Below are 20232 nucleotides of genomic sequence, written 5' to 3'. Positions count from 1 at the left end.
TTAACCTCTCATTTTTTGAATACCTGACTAATCAATTATATTTTAACCTCAAAAACTTAATCGTTATACTGTGCAAATGTTTTACTACATATATAATAACATATTGATAAACCAATCCCAGTGATATATGGTCTAAAGCGAGGTTAACAACCAAATTTTAAGCAGTTAGTGTTTACAGGAAGTCTTGGTTAACCTCATTTTTTACAATACAAGGAAATTAACTACTGAAAGTAGCTAAAATCATTTAGGGGACGGCCAGGTCTGATCAAGCAAACGTTATTAAGTTTATAAAAAGTCCTAACTAACGAACTGTGATACATTCCAGTGAATATTCAAAATTTTGAAAACACTAAATTGCATCTATCTCAAAACACATTTTTTGACCTTTCTCAACTAAGGAATCGAAAGCTAAATTTTCCGAATTTTTGACATGGTTAACCTCATAATTCAAGAACCGAGTCAAATAACAAAAATCGCTCACATAATAAATGAGGATAATTGTCTAAGGAACCACTGTACCAAACCTCAAGATCAGGGAGTGGCCGGTTTTCTCAACTAAGGAATCGAAAGGTCAAAAAAGTTACAGCCGTTTAAAGATCCAGTTCAACATGTAATTACAGGTAAACCTCAAAATTTAGCGCGCGATATCTCAGGAACGCAAGGTCAGATTTTGATCTGGTTTTTTTCTTCTTGTTCGTCTCCAGCAGCTATTATCAAATATGTGAAAACTAGAAAAGTGCCATTTACCCCCCCCTCTGGCCTTAATGTCTAAAGAGATGAAATTTTGACTAGCACCTACCTGAAAGGATTTTATCGATCGGGTTTGTCTCAGATTTTCGATATCTCACTTCCTTTTTCCGCAGGTGACCGAAACGTACACGTCATTCTCTCGTAAAGGCGAGTACACTCTCTACTGAAACAAGTGCTGTGCGACACATGATTATCCTACGATGATGAGAGTTAGTTTCTGGAAAAGCCCTAACGATGCTTAAAACGATAGGAACTGAAAAGTTTATGAATTATTGAAAACTTGTCCCCGGCACTTCGTTGAAGTTGCGAGATTCGATATCCATAAAGTAATGTCGCAAATTACTAGTAAAAACGTGCCCTCACGCGCGGGGGGTGTTAATCAATTGACTGAAAGGGGATTAAAAATAACAATGAACTACACAGTTACATTACTGGAGTGACTATGGCCCCAGTCCCAATGCACAAGCTTCTTGTACATACGACATACGTGAGAGGAGCGAGCAATATACTAGCAAGCTAAGCTAGGTAACCCCTTATTGCAGGCAAAAGATATGTCCTGTTGGGGGCAAATCTGAACACGATTCAGATTTGATCTGTAAAGAAGTACACTCATTGCACTGAGGGGAATCAGAGGAAGGTCAACGGTCCAGCATCTTGAACTGCAAGACAGTTCTTTCAAGCTCATCGCTCAGAAGATGATCTTTGAGTTATCCTAGATTTGCTTACCTTACTCGGGATTATTACGACGGGTTTATTAACGACCGGTTAAAATATGGTTCGGGAAAAATATGGCGAAATTGCTCAAAACCCACCACATTTTCCCGGTCGCCATTTTACCGGTGTCCAACCTTTCAATTTTAGATTCAAAAATTTTGTCTCAGATGTAAATTTCCTTATTAGAGATATGCAAGTTTAGAAATGTTCGCATTGCTAAAACTTGTGAAACAAGTCGAATTATCAATAATTGTTGAAAGTAGACAGAAATAATGACTCGTGGTTAATCAAACTAGATGGAAAATAATTTTTAACATTTGAAGCGTAACAACCAGATCGATATTAAGATAAAGGGAGAGCTGTTTAGTCTTCCAATAAGTTGTAATCATCTTCGTTATCTTCATCTGGATCATCCCTTTCATCAGTTTTAATTAATTCAAGTTTTAATTTAACTGTTACTTTTACTTTGAGTCCTATTTCATTATGTAGAGATAGTCAATACCTAAGAAATTAAAAATTGGCCTATTTAAATCAAATTTGACAATAAGGATATATGACAAGAATTGGGCAAAAAGGTGAATTTTTTGCAATTTTACCCAAATGAAGTCGAAAAACCTACAACAAGTGTCCCAATAGTCTTCTTTAGTGAATATAAGACAACGATTAAAATATGAGCACCCATACCCCTTGGGAACCCTAAAAGCTGAGTAGGCGGGTTAATTAACGACCGGTGAAAATGTGGTTCGGGAAAAATATGGCGAAATTACCCTAAACCCACCACTTTATCCCGGTCATAATAATCCTGAGTAAGGTGTGTAAATTTTGTAGATATTTTACTGTACTATTTTATATTGTATACAATTTTATGGACGAAATGATCCCAGGGGGATTCCAAACCCGTTGATGAACCTTTCACAAGCAAAAACCACTTTGGTCTACTTGCTGTGAGGTGTCTCAGCTATAACATGGGTTGCAGGTGTCCTCCCTCCCCCTACACTGCTATATGGAAAGTCTTAAAGACAGGAACCAGCTTCTTAGCAAAATCCTGCCTGCAATGATTAAGTAAAGAATACTTTATTTAAGAATTGAATTTAACAACGTGTGGAGTTTTTTCTGGAGCTCTCAACCAATTGACGGATGTTACTCGTTTAAATTTCTTCGAAGTAGCGCGCGCCGCTTTCTTCTCGAAATATTATGGCCCGATGGCAAGTGCTACGATGTCGCGCGCGCCGGGCCAAACCATTAACAATGGTCAAGCAACAAATCTTGTTTTATTATTTTTCAAATAAAAAGTTCGGTGAAACGAGAAGTTTTCGATTAAACGAGAAGTTTTCGATTAAAGAAGATGATTTATGAAATATATTTCTTCAATCAAATATTGAAATTAAGCCAATGATGCATTGTCATACGTTGATGCATTGTCATACGTTGTATGACTTGCCGCGCGTTGCTACACGTTGTATACCTCTCGTGCACGCGAAGCGTGCACGCCGGCCGGCCGGCGAGAGAGGCTACACAATATACGTCGTCATTAGCGCGGCGTCAGTCATGACTGACGCCGCGCTAGTCACGTGACTTATTGCGCGACAAAATTGTGGAGTTACCTTGACGCTAACGTTTCGCGCCGGCGGTATATGTAAAGTTTTTAATAATCATCAAAGATGCATCTAAATGAACGAATATGTTCTTCATGTAACGTGAAATATGTGCAATATTAATATCACCGGCGGTGAATGTAAAGTTTTTACTGCATTGTCAGAAGGACTTTCGACAAATCTGTATCAAATAAAAAGTTCGAAAATCAAGTGTCTTAGTAAATAATTTAAAATATATTCTTGATTTTCTGTTTTCTTGAGAACTGACCAACAAAATCTTTTTAAACTTTTCAGATAGTTAAATAATTACAATTAAAATTATTTATGAAAGTTTGGGCGAATTTCAATGTGCCAAATTTGAGATATCTTCTTAAACACAAGAAAATATCTCCAAATGGGTGGTTTGCAGTGGTACCGAGGCATATATCTGAAGATCTGACAGATATATTTTTTTTAAACTTTCCAAATAATTATATGGTTATAAGACAAATAATCTGTGCAAGTTTGGGCGAGTTTCTAATTGGAGATATCACTTCAAACACAAGAAAATATCTCCAAATCGGTACAATATTTGGCATGTATCTCAAGATCTGACTGATAGATTTTCTTTAAACTTTCCAGATCGTTATATATAAGACAAATAATCTGTGCGAGTTTGGGCGAATTTCTACGAAGCGACAGTTTGGAGATATTTTCTTGTGTTTGAAGTGATATCTTAAATTTGGCACATAGAAGTTCGTCCAAACTTGCAATGATTATCCGTCTTATAGCCATATATGGCTATAAGACGGATAATCTGTGCAAGTTATATTTATATGTAACTATCTGGAAAGTTCAAAGAAAATCTATCAATCAGATCTTGAGATAATAAACTTTCATCAAATATTGTTCTGCGGAACATAATAACAAATGGACCGGAAAGTCCAACTCTGCAGCTGTGTACAATTTTTAAGGTAGCGTCATTAATTTGTAACAAAGTTTGAATAAGTTTGTCCGATCATATGCCAATTTAAATGATTTGAATCAATCCATTTGACTGATTGCTGAGGATGCCAAGGTTAACCAAAGTTTGCTTGTTGTGCGAAGAGACGATTTTTGTCGACAAGCTAGTTTCTTTCAAATTAAACATGTGCAATGTGTAATATTGCTACGGTCGCAAACAGGTAATCAAGCTGTATATCGACATTAACTGTATATTGACAATTTGACACCTTTATATCCGCAATCGAGATACAGTGTAATCCGATATACAGTATGATTAGCGCATTGTATATCACATCCTTGCTAATATGATCAATGTAATGAACCACATGAGCCCCTGTCTTCACGTGATGGTAATTATTGATACGCGGAATAAATGCTCTAGAAAATCATCAGATTATTGCCTTCGATACCAAAGCTTCTACTACTTAAAGTTTTAGACAGAAGAATTGCCGAGTTGTAGAGATGCAGGGATGTATAGTTGTACTTGTAGACTGTAGAGTTGTAGTAGTTCGTAGAAGATGAACTTCCGTAGAAGATGAACTTCCGTAGAAGATGAACTTTCGTAGAAGATGAACTTTCGTAGAAGACGAACTAGTTCGTAGAAGATGAACTTTCATAGAAGATGAACGTTCGTAGAAGATGAACTTTCGTAGAAGATGAAGTTTCCAATCATAATTTAGAGCGCTCACATCAACAGTTTTTGGGATCCCAAAGCTATGAGATCTTTTTTTCTGGGTCATTCCATAAATGTCATTATATCAGCAAGATGCATAATATTTCAGTTGCAAATATCCAGATTCCTATCGGATATTATATTTAGCTGCCAATGATGACTGCCATCTACTGCAAAGTGCTCTGGGCTGTTGTGATGTGGCGAGTCAGAGGTTAGAGTCGCAGTTTGCGTACGCTAGGACCTTCTCTGGATTAGATGACATCGTGTCTTGGACTACATCTGCTCTACCAAAGAGTATGCTTCGTATCCGGCACGGATGGTAGCTGTGTACGACAACCATTGCCTTACGATTTCTTCGAGGCTTCATCACATGCAGATTGCAGGGCATGTGGCACTCTTCTCGTAGTCAATTCTAGTCTTGTAACGAGCTATGTCCAAATAGTGCCCTGATCTTGGTTGGAGACTTGGACTAGTAGGGTGGCCTCCTTCATGCTCGTGATCTTTTTATCTGTTTTTCCTACTGCAACCCTTGTAGGTCTGTGATACTAGAGGGCTTTTATTTACCGCGATCTCTTCAAGTTCTGTTTAACAAGGTGAACTGCATCGTTTATTGTGCTGATGGACTGGAAAAGAAAGCTGCTTGTTTGATGTCAAGATTTGTTATTCTCGTTTTCTGTATACACTTCATACATTTTCAAAAGAAGCATAAGTTTAAATAGGTTCTTTCGTATGTTTCCAATCTTACATACTCATGTTCTTAGGGACAGGGAGGTGGTACTGGTATTGATAAAGGTGTCGGCGAGATTTTATCTGCTGTCCGAAATTAGTCACATATAGGTTTGCCGTCTGGTCAATGGACATGGAGCTGTAGAACATCGTGCTTTGGCTTTGATAAAGATTGAAAAGTCTATCAAGTTGCCGTTGTATATCAAGATAGGTGCATCTAGGACAAGAGCTGCTGGCCGGAAATGAAGATACGTAGAAGCTAGGTCAACAAATGGTTTTCTCGATAAAATCTTTGGGTTTAGGAGTCGGGGTTCTTTGGTATCTCCTGAGCAAGATTAAGAATAATTACATTATAATTTAATCTTAATATTAGATTTTAAGACCTAATATCGATGTAAAAATATAAAGTCTGCAGGATTATTCAATATGACCTATGCTTTGAATTATTTATAAACAAAGCCACATCAGATTTCGATGGGAATCATTGATCACTTACAATATCTGTTAGTGATATGCTCATCAAGTGTTTTCGTCGCGAGAGACGAAATGCTTGAGGTCTCTTTACGTCCGGTCTGAAAAAGCAAATTATTGTAGTTGCAAAATGCTATGACACCAACAATTCAAGGCAGATTCGGTTAACTTAAAAATGTGAACTACAAAATAATTTTTAAGTTAAGGGGGGGGGGGGGCTCATTTTGTTTTTGTCCGTTTTTGTACGTTCGATTTTGTCCGTTTCAGAAAATATAAGGGTACCAAACGGACAAAAACGGACAAAACTTTTGATTTAAATTGTCTCCACAATTTGTAACAGGCTATCTGCAGAAATGGGTAGCACGGTTAATGACCACGGTCCTTTCTCAAACTTTCAATCCTCAATTAGGTACAAAGAATAGTCTACACAACATAAAAAGGGATGAAAATCACTTTATTTATGAAAAATATCGTTCTTGAGGAGGAGGAGGACTGAGGAGGAGGAGGAGGAGGAGGAGGAGGAGGACTGAGGAGGAGGAGGAGGAGGAGGAGGACTGAGGAGGACTGAGGAGGATGAAGACTGATGAGGATGAGGAGAAGGAGGAGGAGGAGGACTGAGGAGGACTGAGGAAGAGGAGGAGGACTGAGGAGGTCAGGACTGAGGAGCAAGAGGAGGACTGAGAAGGACTGAGGAGGAGGAGCATGAGGAGGAGGACTGATGAGGAGGAGGAGGAAGAGAGGAGGAGGAGGAGGAAGAGAGGAGGAGGAGGAGGAAGAGAGGAGGAGGAGGAGGAAGAGAGGAGGAGGAGGAGGAGGAGGAGGAGGAGGAGGAGGAGGAGGAGGAGGAGGAGGAGGAGGAGGAGGAGGAGGAGGAGGAGGAGGAGGAGGAGGAGGAGGAGGAGGAGGAGGAGGAGGAGGAGGAGGAGGAGGAGGAGGAGGAGGAGGAGGAGGAGGAGGAGGAGGAGGAGGAGGAGGAGGAGGAGGAGGAGGAAGGAGGAAGAGGAGGAGGACTGAGGAGGACTGAGAAGGAGGGAGACTGAGGAGGAGGAAGACTGAGGAGGAGGAAGACTGAGGAGGACTGAGGAGGAGGAGAACTGAGGAGGAGGAGGAGGAGGACTGAGAAGGATGAGCACTGAGGAGGAGGAAGCATCTAAATTTTATTTTCATAATAGGGGGAAGACTGAGGGAAAGGAGGAGGACTGAGGAGGAGGAGGACTGAGGAGGACTGAGGAGGAGGAAGACTGAGGAGGAGGAGGACTGAGAAGGAGGAGGACTGAGGAGGAGGAGGTGGAGGAGGAGGAGGAGGAGGAGGAGGAGGAGGACTGAGGAGGACTGAGGAGGATGATAAGGTCGAGTCTTTTAAATGTCTACGATGTCAAACAAATTTAAATGTAATAGAAGAACTGAGAAGGTATCGTACATATGAGGACTGAGGAGGAGAAGGACTGAGGAAGAAGAGGAGGAGGAAGAGGAGGAGGACTGAGGAGGAGGAGAAGAAAGAGGAGGGGGAGGACTGAGGAGGAGGAGGAGGAGCAAGAGGAGGACTGAGGAGGAGGAGGAAGAGGAGGAGGACTGAGGAGGAGGAGAAGAAAGAGGAGGAGGAGGACTGAGGAGGAGGAGGAGGAGCAAGAGGAGGACTGATGAGGAGGAGGATGAGGAGGAGCTGACTGATGAGGAGGAGGAGGAAGAGAGGAAGAGGATGAGGAGGAGGAGGAGGAGGAGGAGGAGAAGGAGAAGAGGAGGAGGAGGAGGAGGAGGAGGATGAGGAGGAGGAGGAGGAGGAGGATGAGGAGGAGGAGGAGGAGGAGGAAGAGGAAGAGGAGGAGGAGGAGGAGGACTGACAAGGACTGAGGAGGAAAAGGATGACTGAGGAGGAGGAGGACTGAAGAGGAGGACTGAAGAGGAGGAGGACTGAGGAAGAGGAGGACTGACAAGGAGGAAGACTGAGGAGGAGGACTGAGGAGGAGGAGGACTGAGGAGGAGGAAAACTGAGGAGGACTGAGGAGGAGGAGGATTGAGGAGGAGGAAGACTGAGGAGGAGGAGGAGGAGGAAAATGAGGAGGAGGACTGATGAGGAGGAGGAGGAAGAGAGGAAGAGGAGGAGGAGGAGGAGGAGGAGGAGGAGGAGGAGGACTGAGGAGGAGGAGGAGGAGGAGGAGGAGGAGGAGGAGGAGGAGGAGGAGGAGAAGAAAGAGGAGGGGAAGGACTGAGGAGGAGGAGGAGCAAGAGGAGGACTGAGGAGAAGGAGGATGAGGAGGAGGACTGATGAGGAGGAGGAGGAAGAGAGGAAGAGGATGAGGAGGAGGAGGAGGAGGAGGAGGAGGAGGAGGAGGAGGAGGAGGAGGAGGAGGAGGAAGAGAGGAGGAGGAGGAGGAGGAGGAGGAGGAGGAGGAGGAGGAGGAGGAGGAGGAGGGGGAGGAGGAGGAGGAGGAGGGGGAGGAGGAGGAGGAAGAGGAGGAGGAGGAGGAGGACTGAGGAGGACTGAGGAGGACTGAGGAGGAGGAGAACTGAGTAGGAGGAGGAGGAGGACTGAGAAGGTGGAGGACTGAGGAGGGGGAAGCATCTGAATTTTATTTTCTGAGGAGGAGGAGGACTGAGGAGGAGGAGGAGGAGGATGAGGAGGAGAAGGAGGAGGAGGAGGAGGACTGAGGAGGACTGAGGAGGAGGAGGAGGAGGAGGAGGACTGAGGAGCAGGAGGAGGAGGAGAAGGACTGAGGAGGACTGAGGAGGACTGAGGAGGAGGAAGACTGAGGAGGAGGAGGAGGAGGAAGAGGACTGAGGAGGAGGAGGACTGAGGAGGAGGAGGACTGAGGAGGAGGAGTAGTAGGAGGAGGAGGAAGCATCTACATTTTATTTTCATAACGTTTTTTGTCCGTTTATGTCCGTTTATGTCCGTTTTTGTCCGCCCTACTTTTTGTCCGTTAAGGAAAAAATATAGAGTACCAAACGGACAAAACTGGACACAAAACATGAGCCCCCCCCCCTCCCAAGTTAATCAATACGAATACTCAAAAATGAGTATATGACCGCAGCGTATTATAACACCAGCGAGCGCATTTTTTTGTTATTGGTATTAAGAGGGTAGAAATAGTAAAGGACGTCCTAAAATTTAGCAAAATTCTACCTTGTGAAACGGTAGGTTAACATTTGAGTTCGTACTAAGTATCTGCTTACGAATCTTTAAGACGGAACCTCTGGCAGAAGTCGGGTGAGAAGAGATGTAGCTACATTCCAACAGTCATCCTGAACTCAGTCTTACGGCTACAGGAAAAAATTATTTGTGAGAAGAATTTTGTAATGTGTCTTCGTGCAAAGAATTCATCTTATAATTGATCGGGGAGTTGGCGCTTTTAAAAACACCTTTTATTTACAAAATCGTGGAAAATATAGAAGCTAGATTAAACCAATGAATAATCCAAACCAAAATGACTGCACCGTCACTTCTTGAAATAACATGATTCATACATCCAGATTCCAGACTCCAAATTCGTATAAAGGTAGATTGTTAAAACTCAGCCCAAGTAAATTCGATTACACATCCACATTTTTTGATGGACCGCTACACTTACAGTCTATAACACGCATCCTAGAAATCTAAATAAACATTAGGGTGTGATCTACTTGATGCATGTCACCAAATTATCTTGGGCCAGCAAATCTAATTAGGAGGTTTAGCCTTATAACCAAATTATCTTACTTAATCAGCCGAATTATAAGGCATTCGAATTTGAACTCTTAAATTTATCGGAATGATCGAATAGTTTATAAAACTATTAATGTGGGTTTTTTTTGTTGCGTATAAAACCATTCAGAAGCTGAGATAATGGACCGGAATAAAGTTCTTCGGTGAAGCAATATATAAGTTATCGTTCTATCGACCCTGTCATTGCTTGTGCCAAACGTAATAAGGGGTCGTTCACATATTACGCAATCAGCTGAGAGGAGAGGAGGGGGGTTTCCGAATGATTACGCTAGTGTAATTAACATTTTGACACAATAGCTATGTGTAAAACTGATTACGGGGGGGGGGGGGGGGGGTAAAAATGTTCCAAAAAATGATTACGTAATATGTGAACGACCCCTATAATAAACGAGGATAGGTTTGAGCTCCTAGTTCTCCGGGGAATCCTGAGAGTCTGTATCTGCTACCTTTTGTATTTCAAACACAAACATACAAGGTGTCAGGTGGTAATGTGCTCTATCCTACAGAGTACAGACTAAGTTAAGGATTTTGGAGTTATAGTGTCGTGGTCACATCATGTCAGTTCTATGGCATCCCGAGCTAGAAAAGTTGCAGCCTGGGTGCTCAGTGCGTTCAAATGCAGAAATAGAATCACAATGTTGACACTTGACAAGTCACTTGTCCGAAGTCATTTCGAGTACTGCTGCCCTCTGTGGAATACCAGTAAAATCGCAGACATCTAACAGATTGAAGGAGTACAGCGTACTTTCAACTCAAGGATTTGGGGTGTTCAACATCTTGAATATTAGCAGCGGCTCAAAGCACTAAATTTAATGTCAATGCAAAGGAGGAGAGAGCGTTATATTATCATCCACATGTGGAAAATCTTGCACCAACGCTGCCCAAATGACCTGGGGTCCACTTTTCTACTCCATCAAGACAAGGAATCAAGGCCACCATTCCAAGTCTCAGCAAGCGCAGTACTCAAAGGCAACAGTCATTGTATGATGGTTCACTTGCAGTAATGGGGCCAGGTTTGTGGAACACATCAGATCTTTACCTCATTGAAGACCCGCCACTGCTGTTCAAAGCAAAGCTATCAGCATTTCTTAAACCGTTTTCAGATAACCCATCTGTCAGCATTTACAATTTACGCTGCCCTAACGGAAATTCTTTGCTGGACTGGAGTATGAATAAGGCAGCAGCGATGCTGCAAGGGTGGTCGAACTATTCGATGACCCAGTAGAGGAATCTACGAATCTCTCCAAAGTATCCAAAGTATAAAGCTAGCACTTAAAATTAAATGCTTATTAAATGGATATTGACACACGCATAAGGAAAGATACTAAATTAGGTAACTAGTTTGAGCTTTTCGTGTACTTGTAGTTGTAGAAAGAGGTACAAAATTAGTATTTAGTATACTATATTATATGTTCTGACAGTCAACACGAAAGTTGAAATAAATACTTATTGAATATGGTCCGATATTGGAAAATAATTGAACTATATTTTCAGTTATTAAAATTATCAAAACACCTTCGGTCCTGTATATTATATATCTTCATTCAACAACAAATACTTTGTTAGTGCAACTCTTGTCAAGTATAACGAGGTCAACGTAATAAAACTGGATTAAAAGAGTCGTCAAAGGTATTAGAAATAAAATTACTTACTGAAATATTTGAACGCAATATCGAATGTCACACTGATTTAAACTATTACTTTAAGCTCAGTTGAACTATACAATTTTTAGAATCTCATCAGCTAATTGAGCAATTATGTAATAGTTGGAAAATAAACCAAAATAATTATATTTGAAGCTTTATAAATGCAAATGTTAGGTTTCGAAAACAAAGGCATGGTGCCGCATGGCAAACAAAAACATGAGACTCAGATATTTAATAGGGTGGATGGTTTTTTAATCGTATTTATGGAATTGGTACCGTTGTAAAACTTACATTATGACAGTTCAGATGGCGAAAGTTTTATCGAAAATGGACCTGTCATTGTTCTGGAAATAACAATAATAAACAATAATATCTATGACCAATTTAACCATATTAAGAAATGTGGTCGGTGATCCAGTATTGAGCATATGTGCAACTGTGTGAGTTCAGTATTCTAATTGCCCCCTTCAAGCAGCTAAGGTGCGTCTTACTAGCAGTCATGTGACCGAGATCACGTGATAACACCTTTAACTAACTTATTGCCCTGAGGATCAATTGGTACAATGTGTATTGAGGTAAATTGGTCGGGGTATGTTTTATTATATAATATCAGTATTTACACTGAAACATTCAATAGCTTTCCTTAGCTGTTGGAACAGTGAAAGACCAAAATATTAGATGTTAACCCTGAGCAAATTGTAGCTTGTAGTTGTACATTTAATATAATCAATAATACTACATACTACCTTGTCGGACTTTATTTAAACGGACTTTAGTTCATAGTTGGATGCTAGAAGCCCAAGTTTACAATTTACCGCAGAAATTTATCTCGTACCGTTTTAAAACCAGATCTCGGAGAAAGGTTCACCTTAGAGTATTTTAAACCTAATTCTCGGGCAGACGTTTTACAATCTCCGAACAGTGTGACTATAATTATTTTATGTACAATCTCCGAACAGTGTGACTGTATTATCATGTACAATATCCGAACAGTGCGTTACACCCTGGCCCCTGTGTTACACTAAGCTAACAGTCACACCCTGGCCCCTGTGTTACACTAAGCTAACAGTCACAACCCTGCCCCTGTTACACTAAGCTAACAGTTACACCCCTGCCCCTGTGTTAAAATAAGCTAACAGTTACAACCCGGCCCCTGTGTTACACTAAACTAACAGTTACACCCTGCCCCTGTGTTACAATAAGCTAACAGTTACACCCTGGCCCCTATGTTACATTTAGCTAACAGTTACACCCTGGCCCCTGTGTTACAAGAAGCTAACAGTTACAACCCGGCCCCTGTGTTACACTAAGCTAACAGTTACACCCTGGCCCCTGTGTTACACTAAGCTAACAGTTACACCCTGGCCCCTGTGTTACACTAAGCTAACAGTTACACCCTGGCCCCTGTGTTACTAAGCTAACAGTTACACCCTGGCCCTGTGTTACACTAAGCTAACAGTTACACCCTGGCCCCTGTGTTATAATAAGCTAACAGTTACACCCTGGCCCCTGTGTTACACTAAGCTAACAGTTACACCCTGGCCCCTGTGTTACACTAAGCTAACAGTTACACCCTGGCCCCTGTGTTATAATAAGCTAACAGTTACACCCTGGCCCCTGTGTTATAATAAGCTAACAGTTACAACCCGGCCCCTGTGTTACACTAAGCTAACAGTTACACCCTGCCCCTGTGTTACAATAAGCTAACAGTTACACCCTGGCCCCTGTGTTACAATAAGCTAACAGTTACAACCCGGCCCCTGTGTTACACTAAGCTAACAGTTACACCCTGGCCCCTGTGTTACACTAAGCTAACAGTTACACCCTGGCCCCTGTGTTACACTAAGCTAACAGTTACACCCTGGCCCCTGTGTTACACTAAGCTAACAGTTACACCCTGGCCCCTGTGTTACACTAAGCTAACAGTTACACCCTGGCCCTGTGTTACACTAAGCTAACATTCACACCCTGGCCCCTGTGTTATAATAAGCTAACAGTTACACCCTGGCCCCTGTGTTACAATAAGCTAACAGTTACAACCCGGCCCCTGTGTTACACTAAGCTAACAGTTACACCCTGGCCCCTGTGTTACACTAAGCTAACAGTTACACCCTGGCCCCTGTGTTACACTAAGCTAACAGTTACACCCTGGCCCCTGTGTTACACTAAGCTAACAGTTACACCCTGGCCCCTGTGTTACACTAAGCTAACAGTTACACCCTGGCCCTGTGTTACACTAAGCTAACAGTCACACCCCTGCCCCTGTGTTACACTAAGCTAACAGTTACACCCTGGCCCCTGTGTTACACTAAGCTAACAGTTACACCCTGGCCCCTGTGTTACACTAAGCTAACAGTTATACCCTGCCCCTGTGTTACACTAAGCTAACAGTCACACTGGCCCCTGTGTTATAATAAGCTAACAGTTACACCCTGGCCCCTGTGTTACAATAAGCTAACAGTTACAACCCGGCCCCTGTGTTACACTAAGCTAACAGTTACACCCTGGCCCCTGTGTTACACTAAGCTAACAGTTACACCCTGCCCCTCAGTTACACTAAGCTAACAGTCACAACCCGGCCCCTGTGTTACACTAAGCTAACAGTTACATCCTGACCACTGTGTTGCACTAAGCTAACAGTTACACCCTGGCCCCTGTGTTACACTAAGCTAACAGTTACACCCTGCCCCTGTGTTACACTAAGCTAACAGTCACAACCCGGCCCCTGTGTTACACTAAGCTAACAGTCACAACCCGGCCCCTGTGTTACACTACGCTAACAGTTACACCCTGGCTCCTGTGTTACACTAAGATAACAGTTACTCACTGGTTGTGACTGTTAGCTTAGTGTAACCGAGGGGCAGGGTGTAACTGTTAGCTTAGTGTAACACAGGGGCAGGGTTGTGACTGTTAGCTTAGTGTAACACAGGGGCCGGGTTGTGACTGTTAGCTTAGTGTAACACAGGAGCAGGGTGTAACTGTTAGCTTAGTGTAACACAGGGGCCAGGGTGTAACTGTTAGCTTAGTGCAACACAGTGGCCAGGATGTAACTGTTAGCTTATTGTAACACAGGGGCTGGGTTGTGACTGTTAGCTTAGTGTACCCGAGGGGCAAGGGTGTAACTGTTAGCTTATTGTAACACAGGGGCAGGGTGTAACTGTGAGCTTAGTATAACACAGGGGCCAGGGTGTAACTGTTATCTTAGTGTAACACAGGGGCCAGGGTGTAACTGTTAGCTAAGTGTAACACAGGGGCAGGGGTGTGACTGTTAGCTTTTTGTAACACAGGGGCCAGGGTGTAACTGTTAGCTAAATGTAACACAGGGGCCAGGGTGTAACTGTTAGCTAAATGTAACACAGGGGCCAGGGTGTAACTGTTAGCTTAGTGTAACACAGGGGCCAGGGTGTAACTGTTAGCTTAGTGTAACACAGGGGCCAGGGTGTAACTGTTAGCTTAGTGTAACACAGGGGCCAGGGTGTAACTGTTAGCTTATTGTAACACAGGGGCCAGGGTGTAACTGTTAGCTTAGTGTAACACAGGGCCAGGGTGTAACTGTTAGCTTATTGTAACACAGGGGCCAGGGTGTAACTGTTAGCTTAGTGTAACACAGGGGCCAGGGTGTAACTGTTAGCTTAGTGTAACACAGGGGCCAGGGTGTAACTGTTAGCTAAATGTAACACAGGGGCCAGGGTGTAACTGTTAGTTTAGTGTAACACAGGGGCCGGGTTGTAACTGTTAGCTTATTTTAACACAGGGGCAGGGGTGTAACTGTTAGCTTAGTGTAACAGGGGCAGGGTTGTGACTGTTAGCTTAGTGTAACACAGGGGCCAGGGTGTGACTGTTAGCTTAGTGTAACACCGGGGCCAGGGTGTAACGCACTGTTCGGATATTGTACATGATAATACAGTCACACTGTTCGGAGATTGTACATAAAATAATTATAGTCACACTGTTCGGAGATTGTAAAACGTCTGCCCGAGAATTAGGTTTAAAATACTCTAAGGTGAACCTTTCTCCGAGATCTGGTTTTAAAACGGTACGAGATAAATTTCTGCGGTAAATTGTAAACTTGGGCTTCTAGCATCCAACTATGAACTAAAGTCCGTTTAAATAAAGTCCGACAAGGTAGTATGTAGTATTATTGATTATATTAAATGTACAACTACAAGCTACAATTTGCTCAGGGTTAACATCTAATATTTTGGTCTTTCACTGTTCCAACAGCTAAGGAAAGCTATTGAATGTTTCAGTGTAAATACTGATATTATATAATAAAACATACCCCGACCAATTTACCTCAATACACATTGTACCAATTGATCCTCAGGGCAATAAGTTAGTTAAAGGTGTTATCACGTGATCTCGGTCACATGACTGCTAGTAAGACGCACCTTAGCTGCTTGAAGGGGGCAATTAGAATACTGAACTCACACAGTTGCACATATGCTCAATACTGGATCACCGACCACATTTCTTAATATGGTTAAATTGGTCATAGATATTATTGTTTATTATTGTTATTTCCAGAACAATGACAGGTCCATTTTCGATAAAACTTTCGCCATCTGAACTGTCATAATGTAAGTTTTACAACGGTACCAATTCCATAAATACGATTAAAAAACCATCCACCCTAATATTTAATCACTCAAAGATATAAACTACTGTGGGTATCCAAAAAACGAAGCAAAAATATAATAAAAGTCCACATATTATTTTCACTCTGCAGTTGAACAATCAAAAATGGCAAAAAGAACTGAAAAGAGCGTTTTAGCTTATATAGGATGCAGACCTAACTGCTTGCGGAGATATGTTGGACATGTTTTAAAAGTGCGCGGCTTGATGATCAATTATTGACAAATTGAAACAAATTACACAATTTTTGCAAAAAATTAACACTATTTCTCTTCATTTTTCTAACATTAAAGTGTTAACAAGAAATAAAAACATTATTATTGAAATTGTTAAGGAAAAATTTGTAAATAGATAGATCTTTGTTAACAGTAATGCAATAAAATGTCTCGATAACGCGCGCGCGTCATTTCTCTTCATCTGAAGCAATTACATCCAAATATGGTCAAATCACATAATAGGGAGCCATATTCTGGGTCCCGCCAAATAGTACAATTCCCTAGATGGTGTGCCCCTTTTGCGGCCGGCCGGCCGCGCGAGCTTCGCGCGCGATCAAAAGGGGTTGCAGCGTGTGTCAAGCCGCGCGCGAGTGCGCATGCGCGCCGGCTCCCCTTGTCATACGTTGTATGACCCGCCGCGCACGAAGTGCGCGGCTCCCCTGTATCATCAGGACGATAAAGGGGTTTCACCACAGTGAAACGACCGTGGGGGTCGCAACGTGATACAAAGCTCCCCTGTTGCTCTAACCAGAGCCCTCTCGCTTGCAGTAGCGCGCGACCGCCGTGAAACAAGCGCGTCACGCAGTACGCGTAGACACATGGCTATGTGAACTCCCCTGTATCGTAATTAAAACTCTACAGGGGTCCCCATGTAGTAAAGACTCGATTACGGGCATTGTCTGCTCGATACGCTAGGCACCCCAAATACATTGCTCTATCCAGAGGCCTTGCGCTTGCAATGGCGCGCGCCCGCAGTGGCGCAAAAGCACATGGTTAGGTGAACCAGATACACCTTACTAGACGTACTATTTAGACCGTAGCATCGATTAAAAGTGGTTTCAAGATGATTAGACTGATTTTACCCGGGTAAAATCGCAAAAAATCGATTTTTGGGCCAAAAATAGGCCAAAAACCATGTTGTTTGATATTTTGAACAAGTTAACTTTGTCGGCATGCCGATAAAACTTGCATGTAGATAGCTAAAACACAGCCGCACAAGATGATATACAAATTTTAAAAATCGCTTTATTTTTACCCGGGTAAAAATCTAAAAAAGTGGTAAAAATTTTTTGCGCGCAATTTATTTTTGGTACTTATATGCTATATTCAATATTTTGGAAATTAAAAAAAATATGTCTTGTAATAAAAACTAATTTAAATATAATACATTAAATATAATGTTGACTCAACATTATATTTAATGTATTATATTTAAAATAGTTGTTATTACAAGACATATTTTTTTAAATTTCCAAAATATAGCATATAAGTACCAAAAATAAATTGCGCGCAAAAAATTTTTGTTGACCAAAAAATTAATTTTTAATGGAACTAAAATTGTAGGTGCGCCGCGCATATTTTCGAAAATTTACACCGTGGTATGAAAATCGAGCGCTAAAGCAAATACTGTCATATTTTCACAAGAATACCTAGGTTGTTTTTCAGTATTATTGTCGCATTTCGAAACTCCTTTCAACCCTATTTGGTCATCTTTTTGATGTGTAATTTGATTACTAACTATGTTTTCATGTATTTTCTTTGATGTGGAGTACCCATTCATACTATTTCCTATCGTTTTTATGCTCTTTCCTCTAGAGTCGGCTCTATTTGTGACATACAGACTCAAGGTTCCGTACAGACTCAACTCTGCACCCGTGTCAATATGTTCATTATATGCAAGCCTCTTGATTTATAATCACCGAGTCTAGTAATTGTTTAAGAGAGTTCTCTGGCAGTTACGAAACTCGAGAGACTGTGGGATACTGAAGGGAAAGGAAGCAGTTCTAACGAGCTCTTCTCAAACACAAGGATATAACTTGTGAACTCGGCTAGTATATGTGAAACATTTGTCATGGAGTTGTAGAGGGAGTTATGTGCCTCGCCGAACTAAAGTAGTGGATGACCTTGCTGTACGGCAAGTTAAACAAGGATCTGAAACTACTAGGTTCCGTACAGACTCAACTCTGCACCCGTGTCAATATGTTCATTATATGCAAGCCTCTTGATTTATAATCACCGAGTCTAGTAATTGTTTAAGAGAGTTCTCTGGCAGTTACGAAACTCGAGAGACTGTGGGATACTGAAGGGAAAGGAAGCAGTTCTAACGAGCTCTTCTCAAACACAAGGATATAACTTGTGAACTCGGCTAGTATATGTGAAACATTTGTCATGGAGTTGTAGAGGGAGTTATGTGCCTCGCCGGGCTAAAGTAGTGGATGACCTTGCTGTACGGCAAGTTAAACAAGGATCTGAAACTACTAGGTTCCGTACAGACTCAACTCTGCACCCGTGTCAATGTGTTCATTATATGCAAGCCTCTTGATTTATACCTCTTATCTTCTACATAGTTTATCGTGGTTTGTTGATACTGAATTGGTTTATTTGATACCATAGTGAAACGACCGTGGGGGTCACGACGTGATACAAATGATGCATTCGTTATTGCGGTTTCCAGCATAAATTATAGTATTTAAGCCGAACCAGGTTTAAAATTATAGGTTCATAGCAAGTTTTCGACTTTCTGTAGTTGGGTTGGTGTTTTAAATCATATAATGCATCATTCTACCGTTTATTATTCCTTTGTGCTAATTTTGCTTGTCTGACAAAGTTTGTTTACACTTTCATGTTCTGCCTTACCCAAATACTTATGACTGGATGCCTAGTGCTGCTATAACTTATCTATATGTTTTATTGAAAAACATAGCTGTTTTATCATTATATGAGCATAATTTAAATTATCAGATCAGGTAAATAAAGCAAATATTCACTAAAAATATTTCTAATTGATCAAAAAATCATCTATATAAATAATTTACGGAATTGTACGAAACAACTGCTCTGCTAGGAGTCCAATAGGAATTAATTGTCCTTAAAAGATGAAGTAGTTACCCTGGTTAACAGTCTATTCCTTTCTAATGAAATCTATTTCAAAATTTATAACACCGATTTCTGCTATTTCCCAAATGTATTTTCCAGTAATGTATACAATTTTACGGACGAAATGATCTCAGGGAGGACTTCCAACCCACTGCTTGGGCGGGTAGTTGATGCACAGTTCACAAGCAAAAGCCACTTTGGTCTACTTGCTGTGAGGTGTCTCTGCTACCTGCTACATGGGTTGGGGGTCCCCCTTTTTTAAAATTTTTAACAAATTTTCCAGTAATGTCTACTTTAAGTCTAACATGGATTTCCCTCAAAATGTATTCGTAGTCCTATGGATGAGTTCTGCAAGCACACCTCAAGAAAAAAGCCAGTGTAAATCTGAAAACGACTCGCCAGAATTAAGAGATCTGTGTTCTGTTGGAGAGAAACTAGAAAATGTAGGAAAAGAGCTGACAGAATACAAAGATATTACTTCTAAAGACGTTGACTATTACCTTGACCTGTTACATCAGTACAACGAGGTTAAAGACACTGCTCAGGAGCTGATAGGACACATGGCTCGTTTGAGAGACACATCAACTAAACAGATCTATACGGAAATGTTCCCTGAGGTAGATGATGTTGGGGACCTGGATACCTGATGTTTAAAAAACCTGCTTTTCTACGCCACTGCTGTGTTTCATATACTGGGGGGGGGGGGGGGGGGGGGGGGTGTCACGTCCGTCTATGTCCGCTTGTCTCATAGAATCCAAAAAGGACAGGACATAGGCGGACATAGACGGACATAGGCGGACATAGGCGGACATAGGCGGACATAGACGGACATAGGCGGACATAGACGGACATAGGCGGACATTAATGGACACCTAAATTGCTAAATAAAATGTTCAATTTTTGCTGTTATAGGGGGATCATGTTTTTTGTCCGTTCGGTACCCTATATTTTCAAAACGGACAAAAAATAGAGCGGACAAAAACGGACAAAAATGGACAAAAATGGAAATAACATTTAGATGCTTCCTCCTCCTACTCTTCCTCCTCCTCCCCCTGGGTCTTCCTGATCTTCCTCAGTCCTCTTCCTCCTCCCCTCCTCAGTCCTCCTACTCCTCCTCCTCGTCCTCAGTCCTCCTCATCAGTCCTCAAGTTCAGTCCTTCTCCTCCTGAGTCCTCCTCCTCCTCCTGAGTCCTCCTCCTGGGTCCTCCTCCTCCTCTTCATCCTCTTCCTCTTCCTCCTCAGT

The 20232-nt window shown here is 41.8% G+C and overlaps 1 long non-coding RNA gene and 1 pseudogene across 1 annotated transcript; one reads left to right on the top strand and one right to left on the bottom strand.

Annotated features, from left to right (window-relative positions):
• Positions 1-4798: 4798 nt before the first annotated feature.
• On the bottom strand, positions 4799-9170 carry LOC134824558 (uncharacterized). Its single transcript, XR_010161427.1, has 3 exons — positions 9038-9170; positions 5939-6014; positions 4799-5767 (listed from the first exon to the last, which is right to left on the bottom strand). It is a non-coding gene; the product is annotated as an uncharacterized LOC134824558 (long non-coding RNA).
• Positions 6726-8376, top strand: LOC134824266 (cilia- and flagella-associated protein 251-like; annotated as a pseudogene).
• Positions 9171-20232: the final 11062 nt, after the last annotated feature.

Source organism: Bolinopsis microptera, chromosome 12 (assembly GCF_026151205.1).
Source record: "Bolinopsis microptera isolate Bmic1 chromosome 12, MBARI_Bmic_1.0, whole genome shotgun sequence".
In the NCBI taxonomy this organism is placed as follows: domain Eukaryota; kingdom Metazoa; phylum Ctenophora; class Tentaculata; order Lobata; family Bolinopsidae; genus Bolinopsis; species Bolinopsis microptera.
Note: the sequence above shows the minus strand (reverse complement) of the source record. Positions and strands in the feature narration are given on the sequence as shown.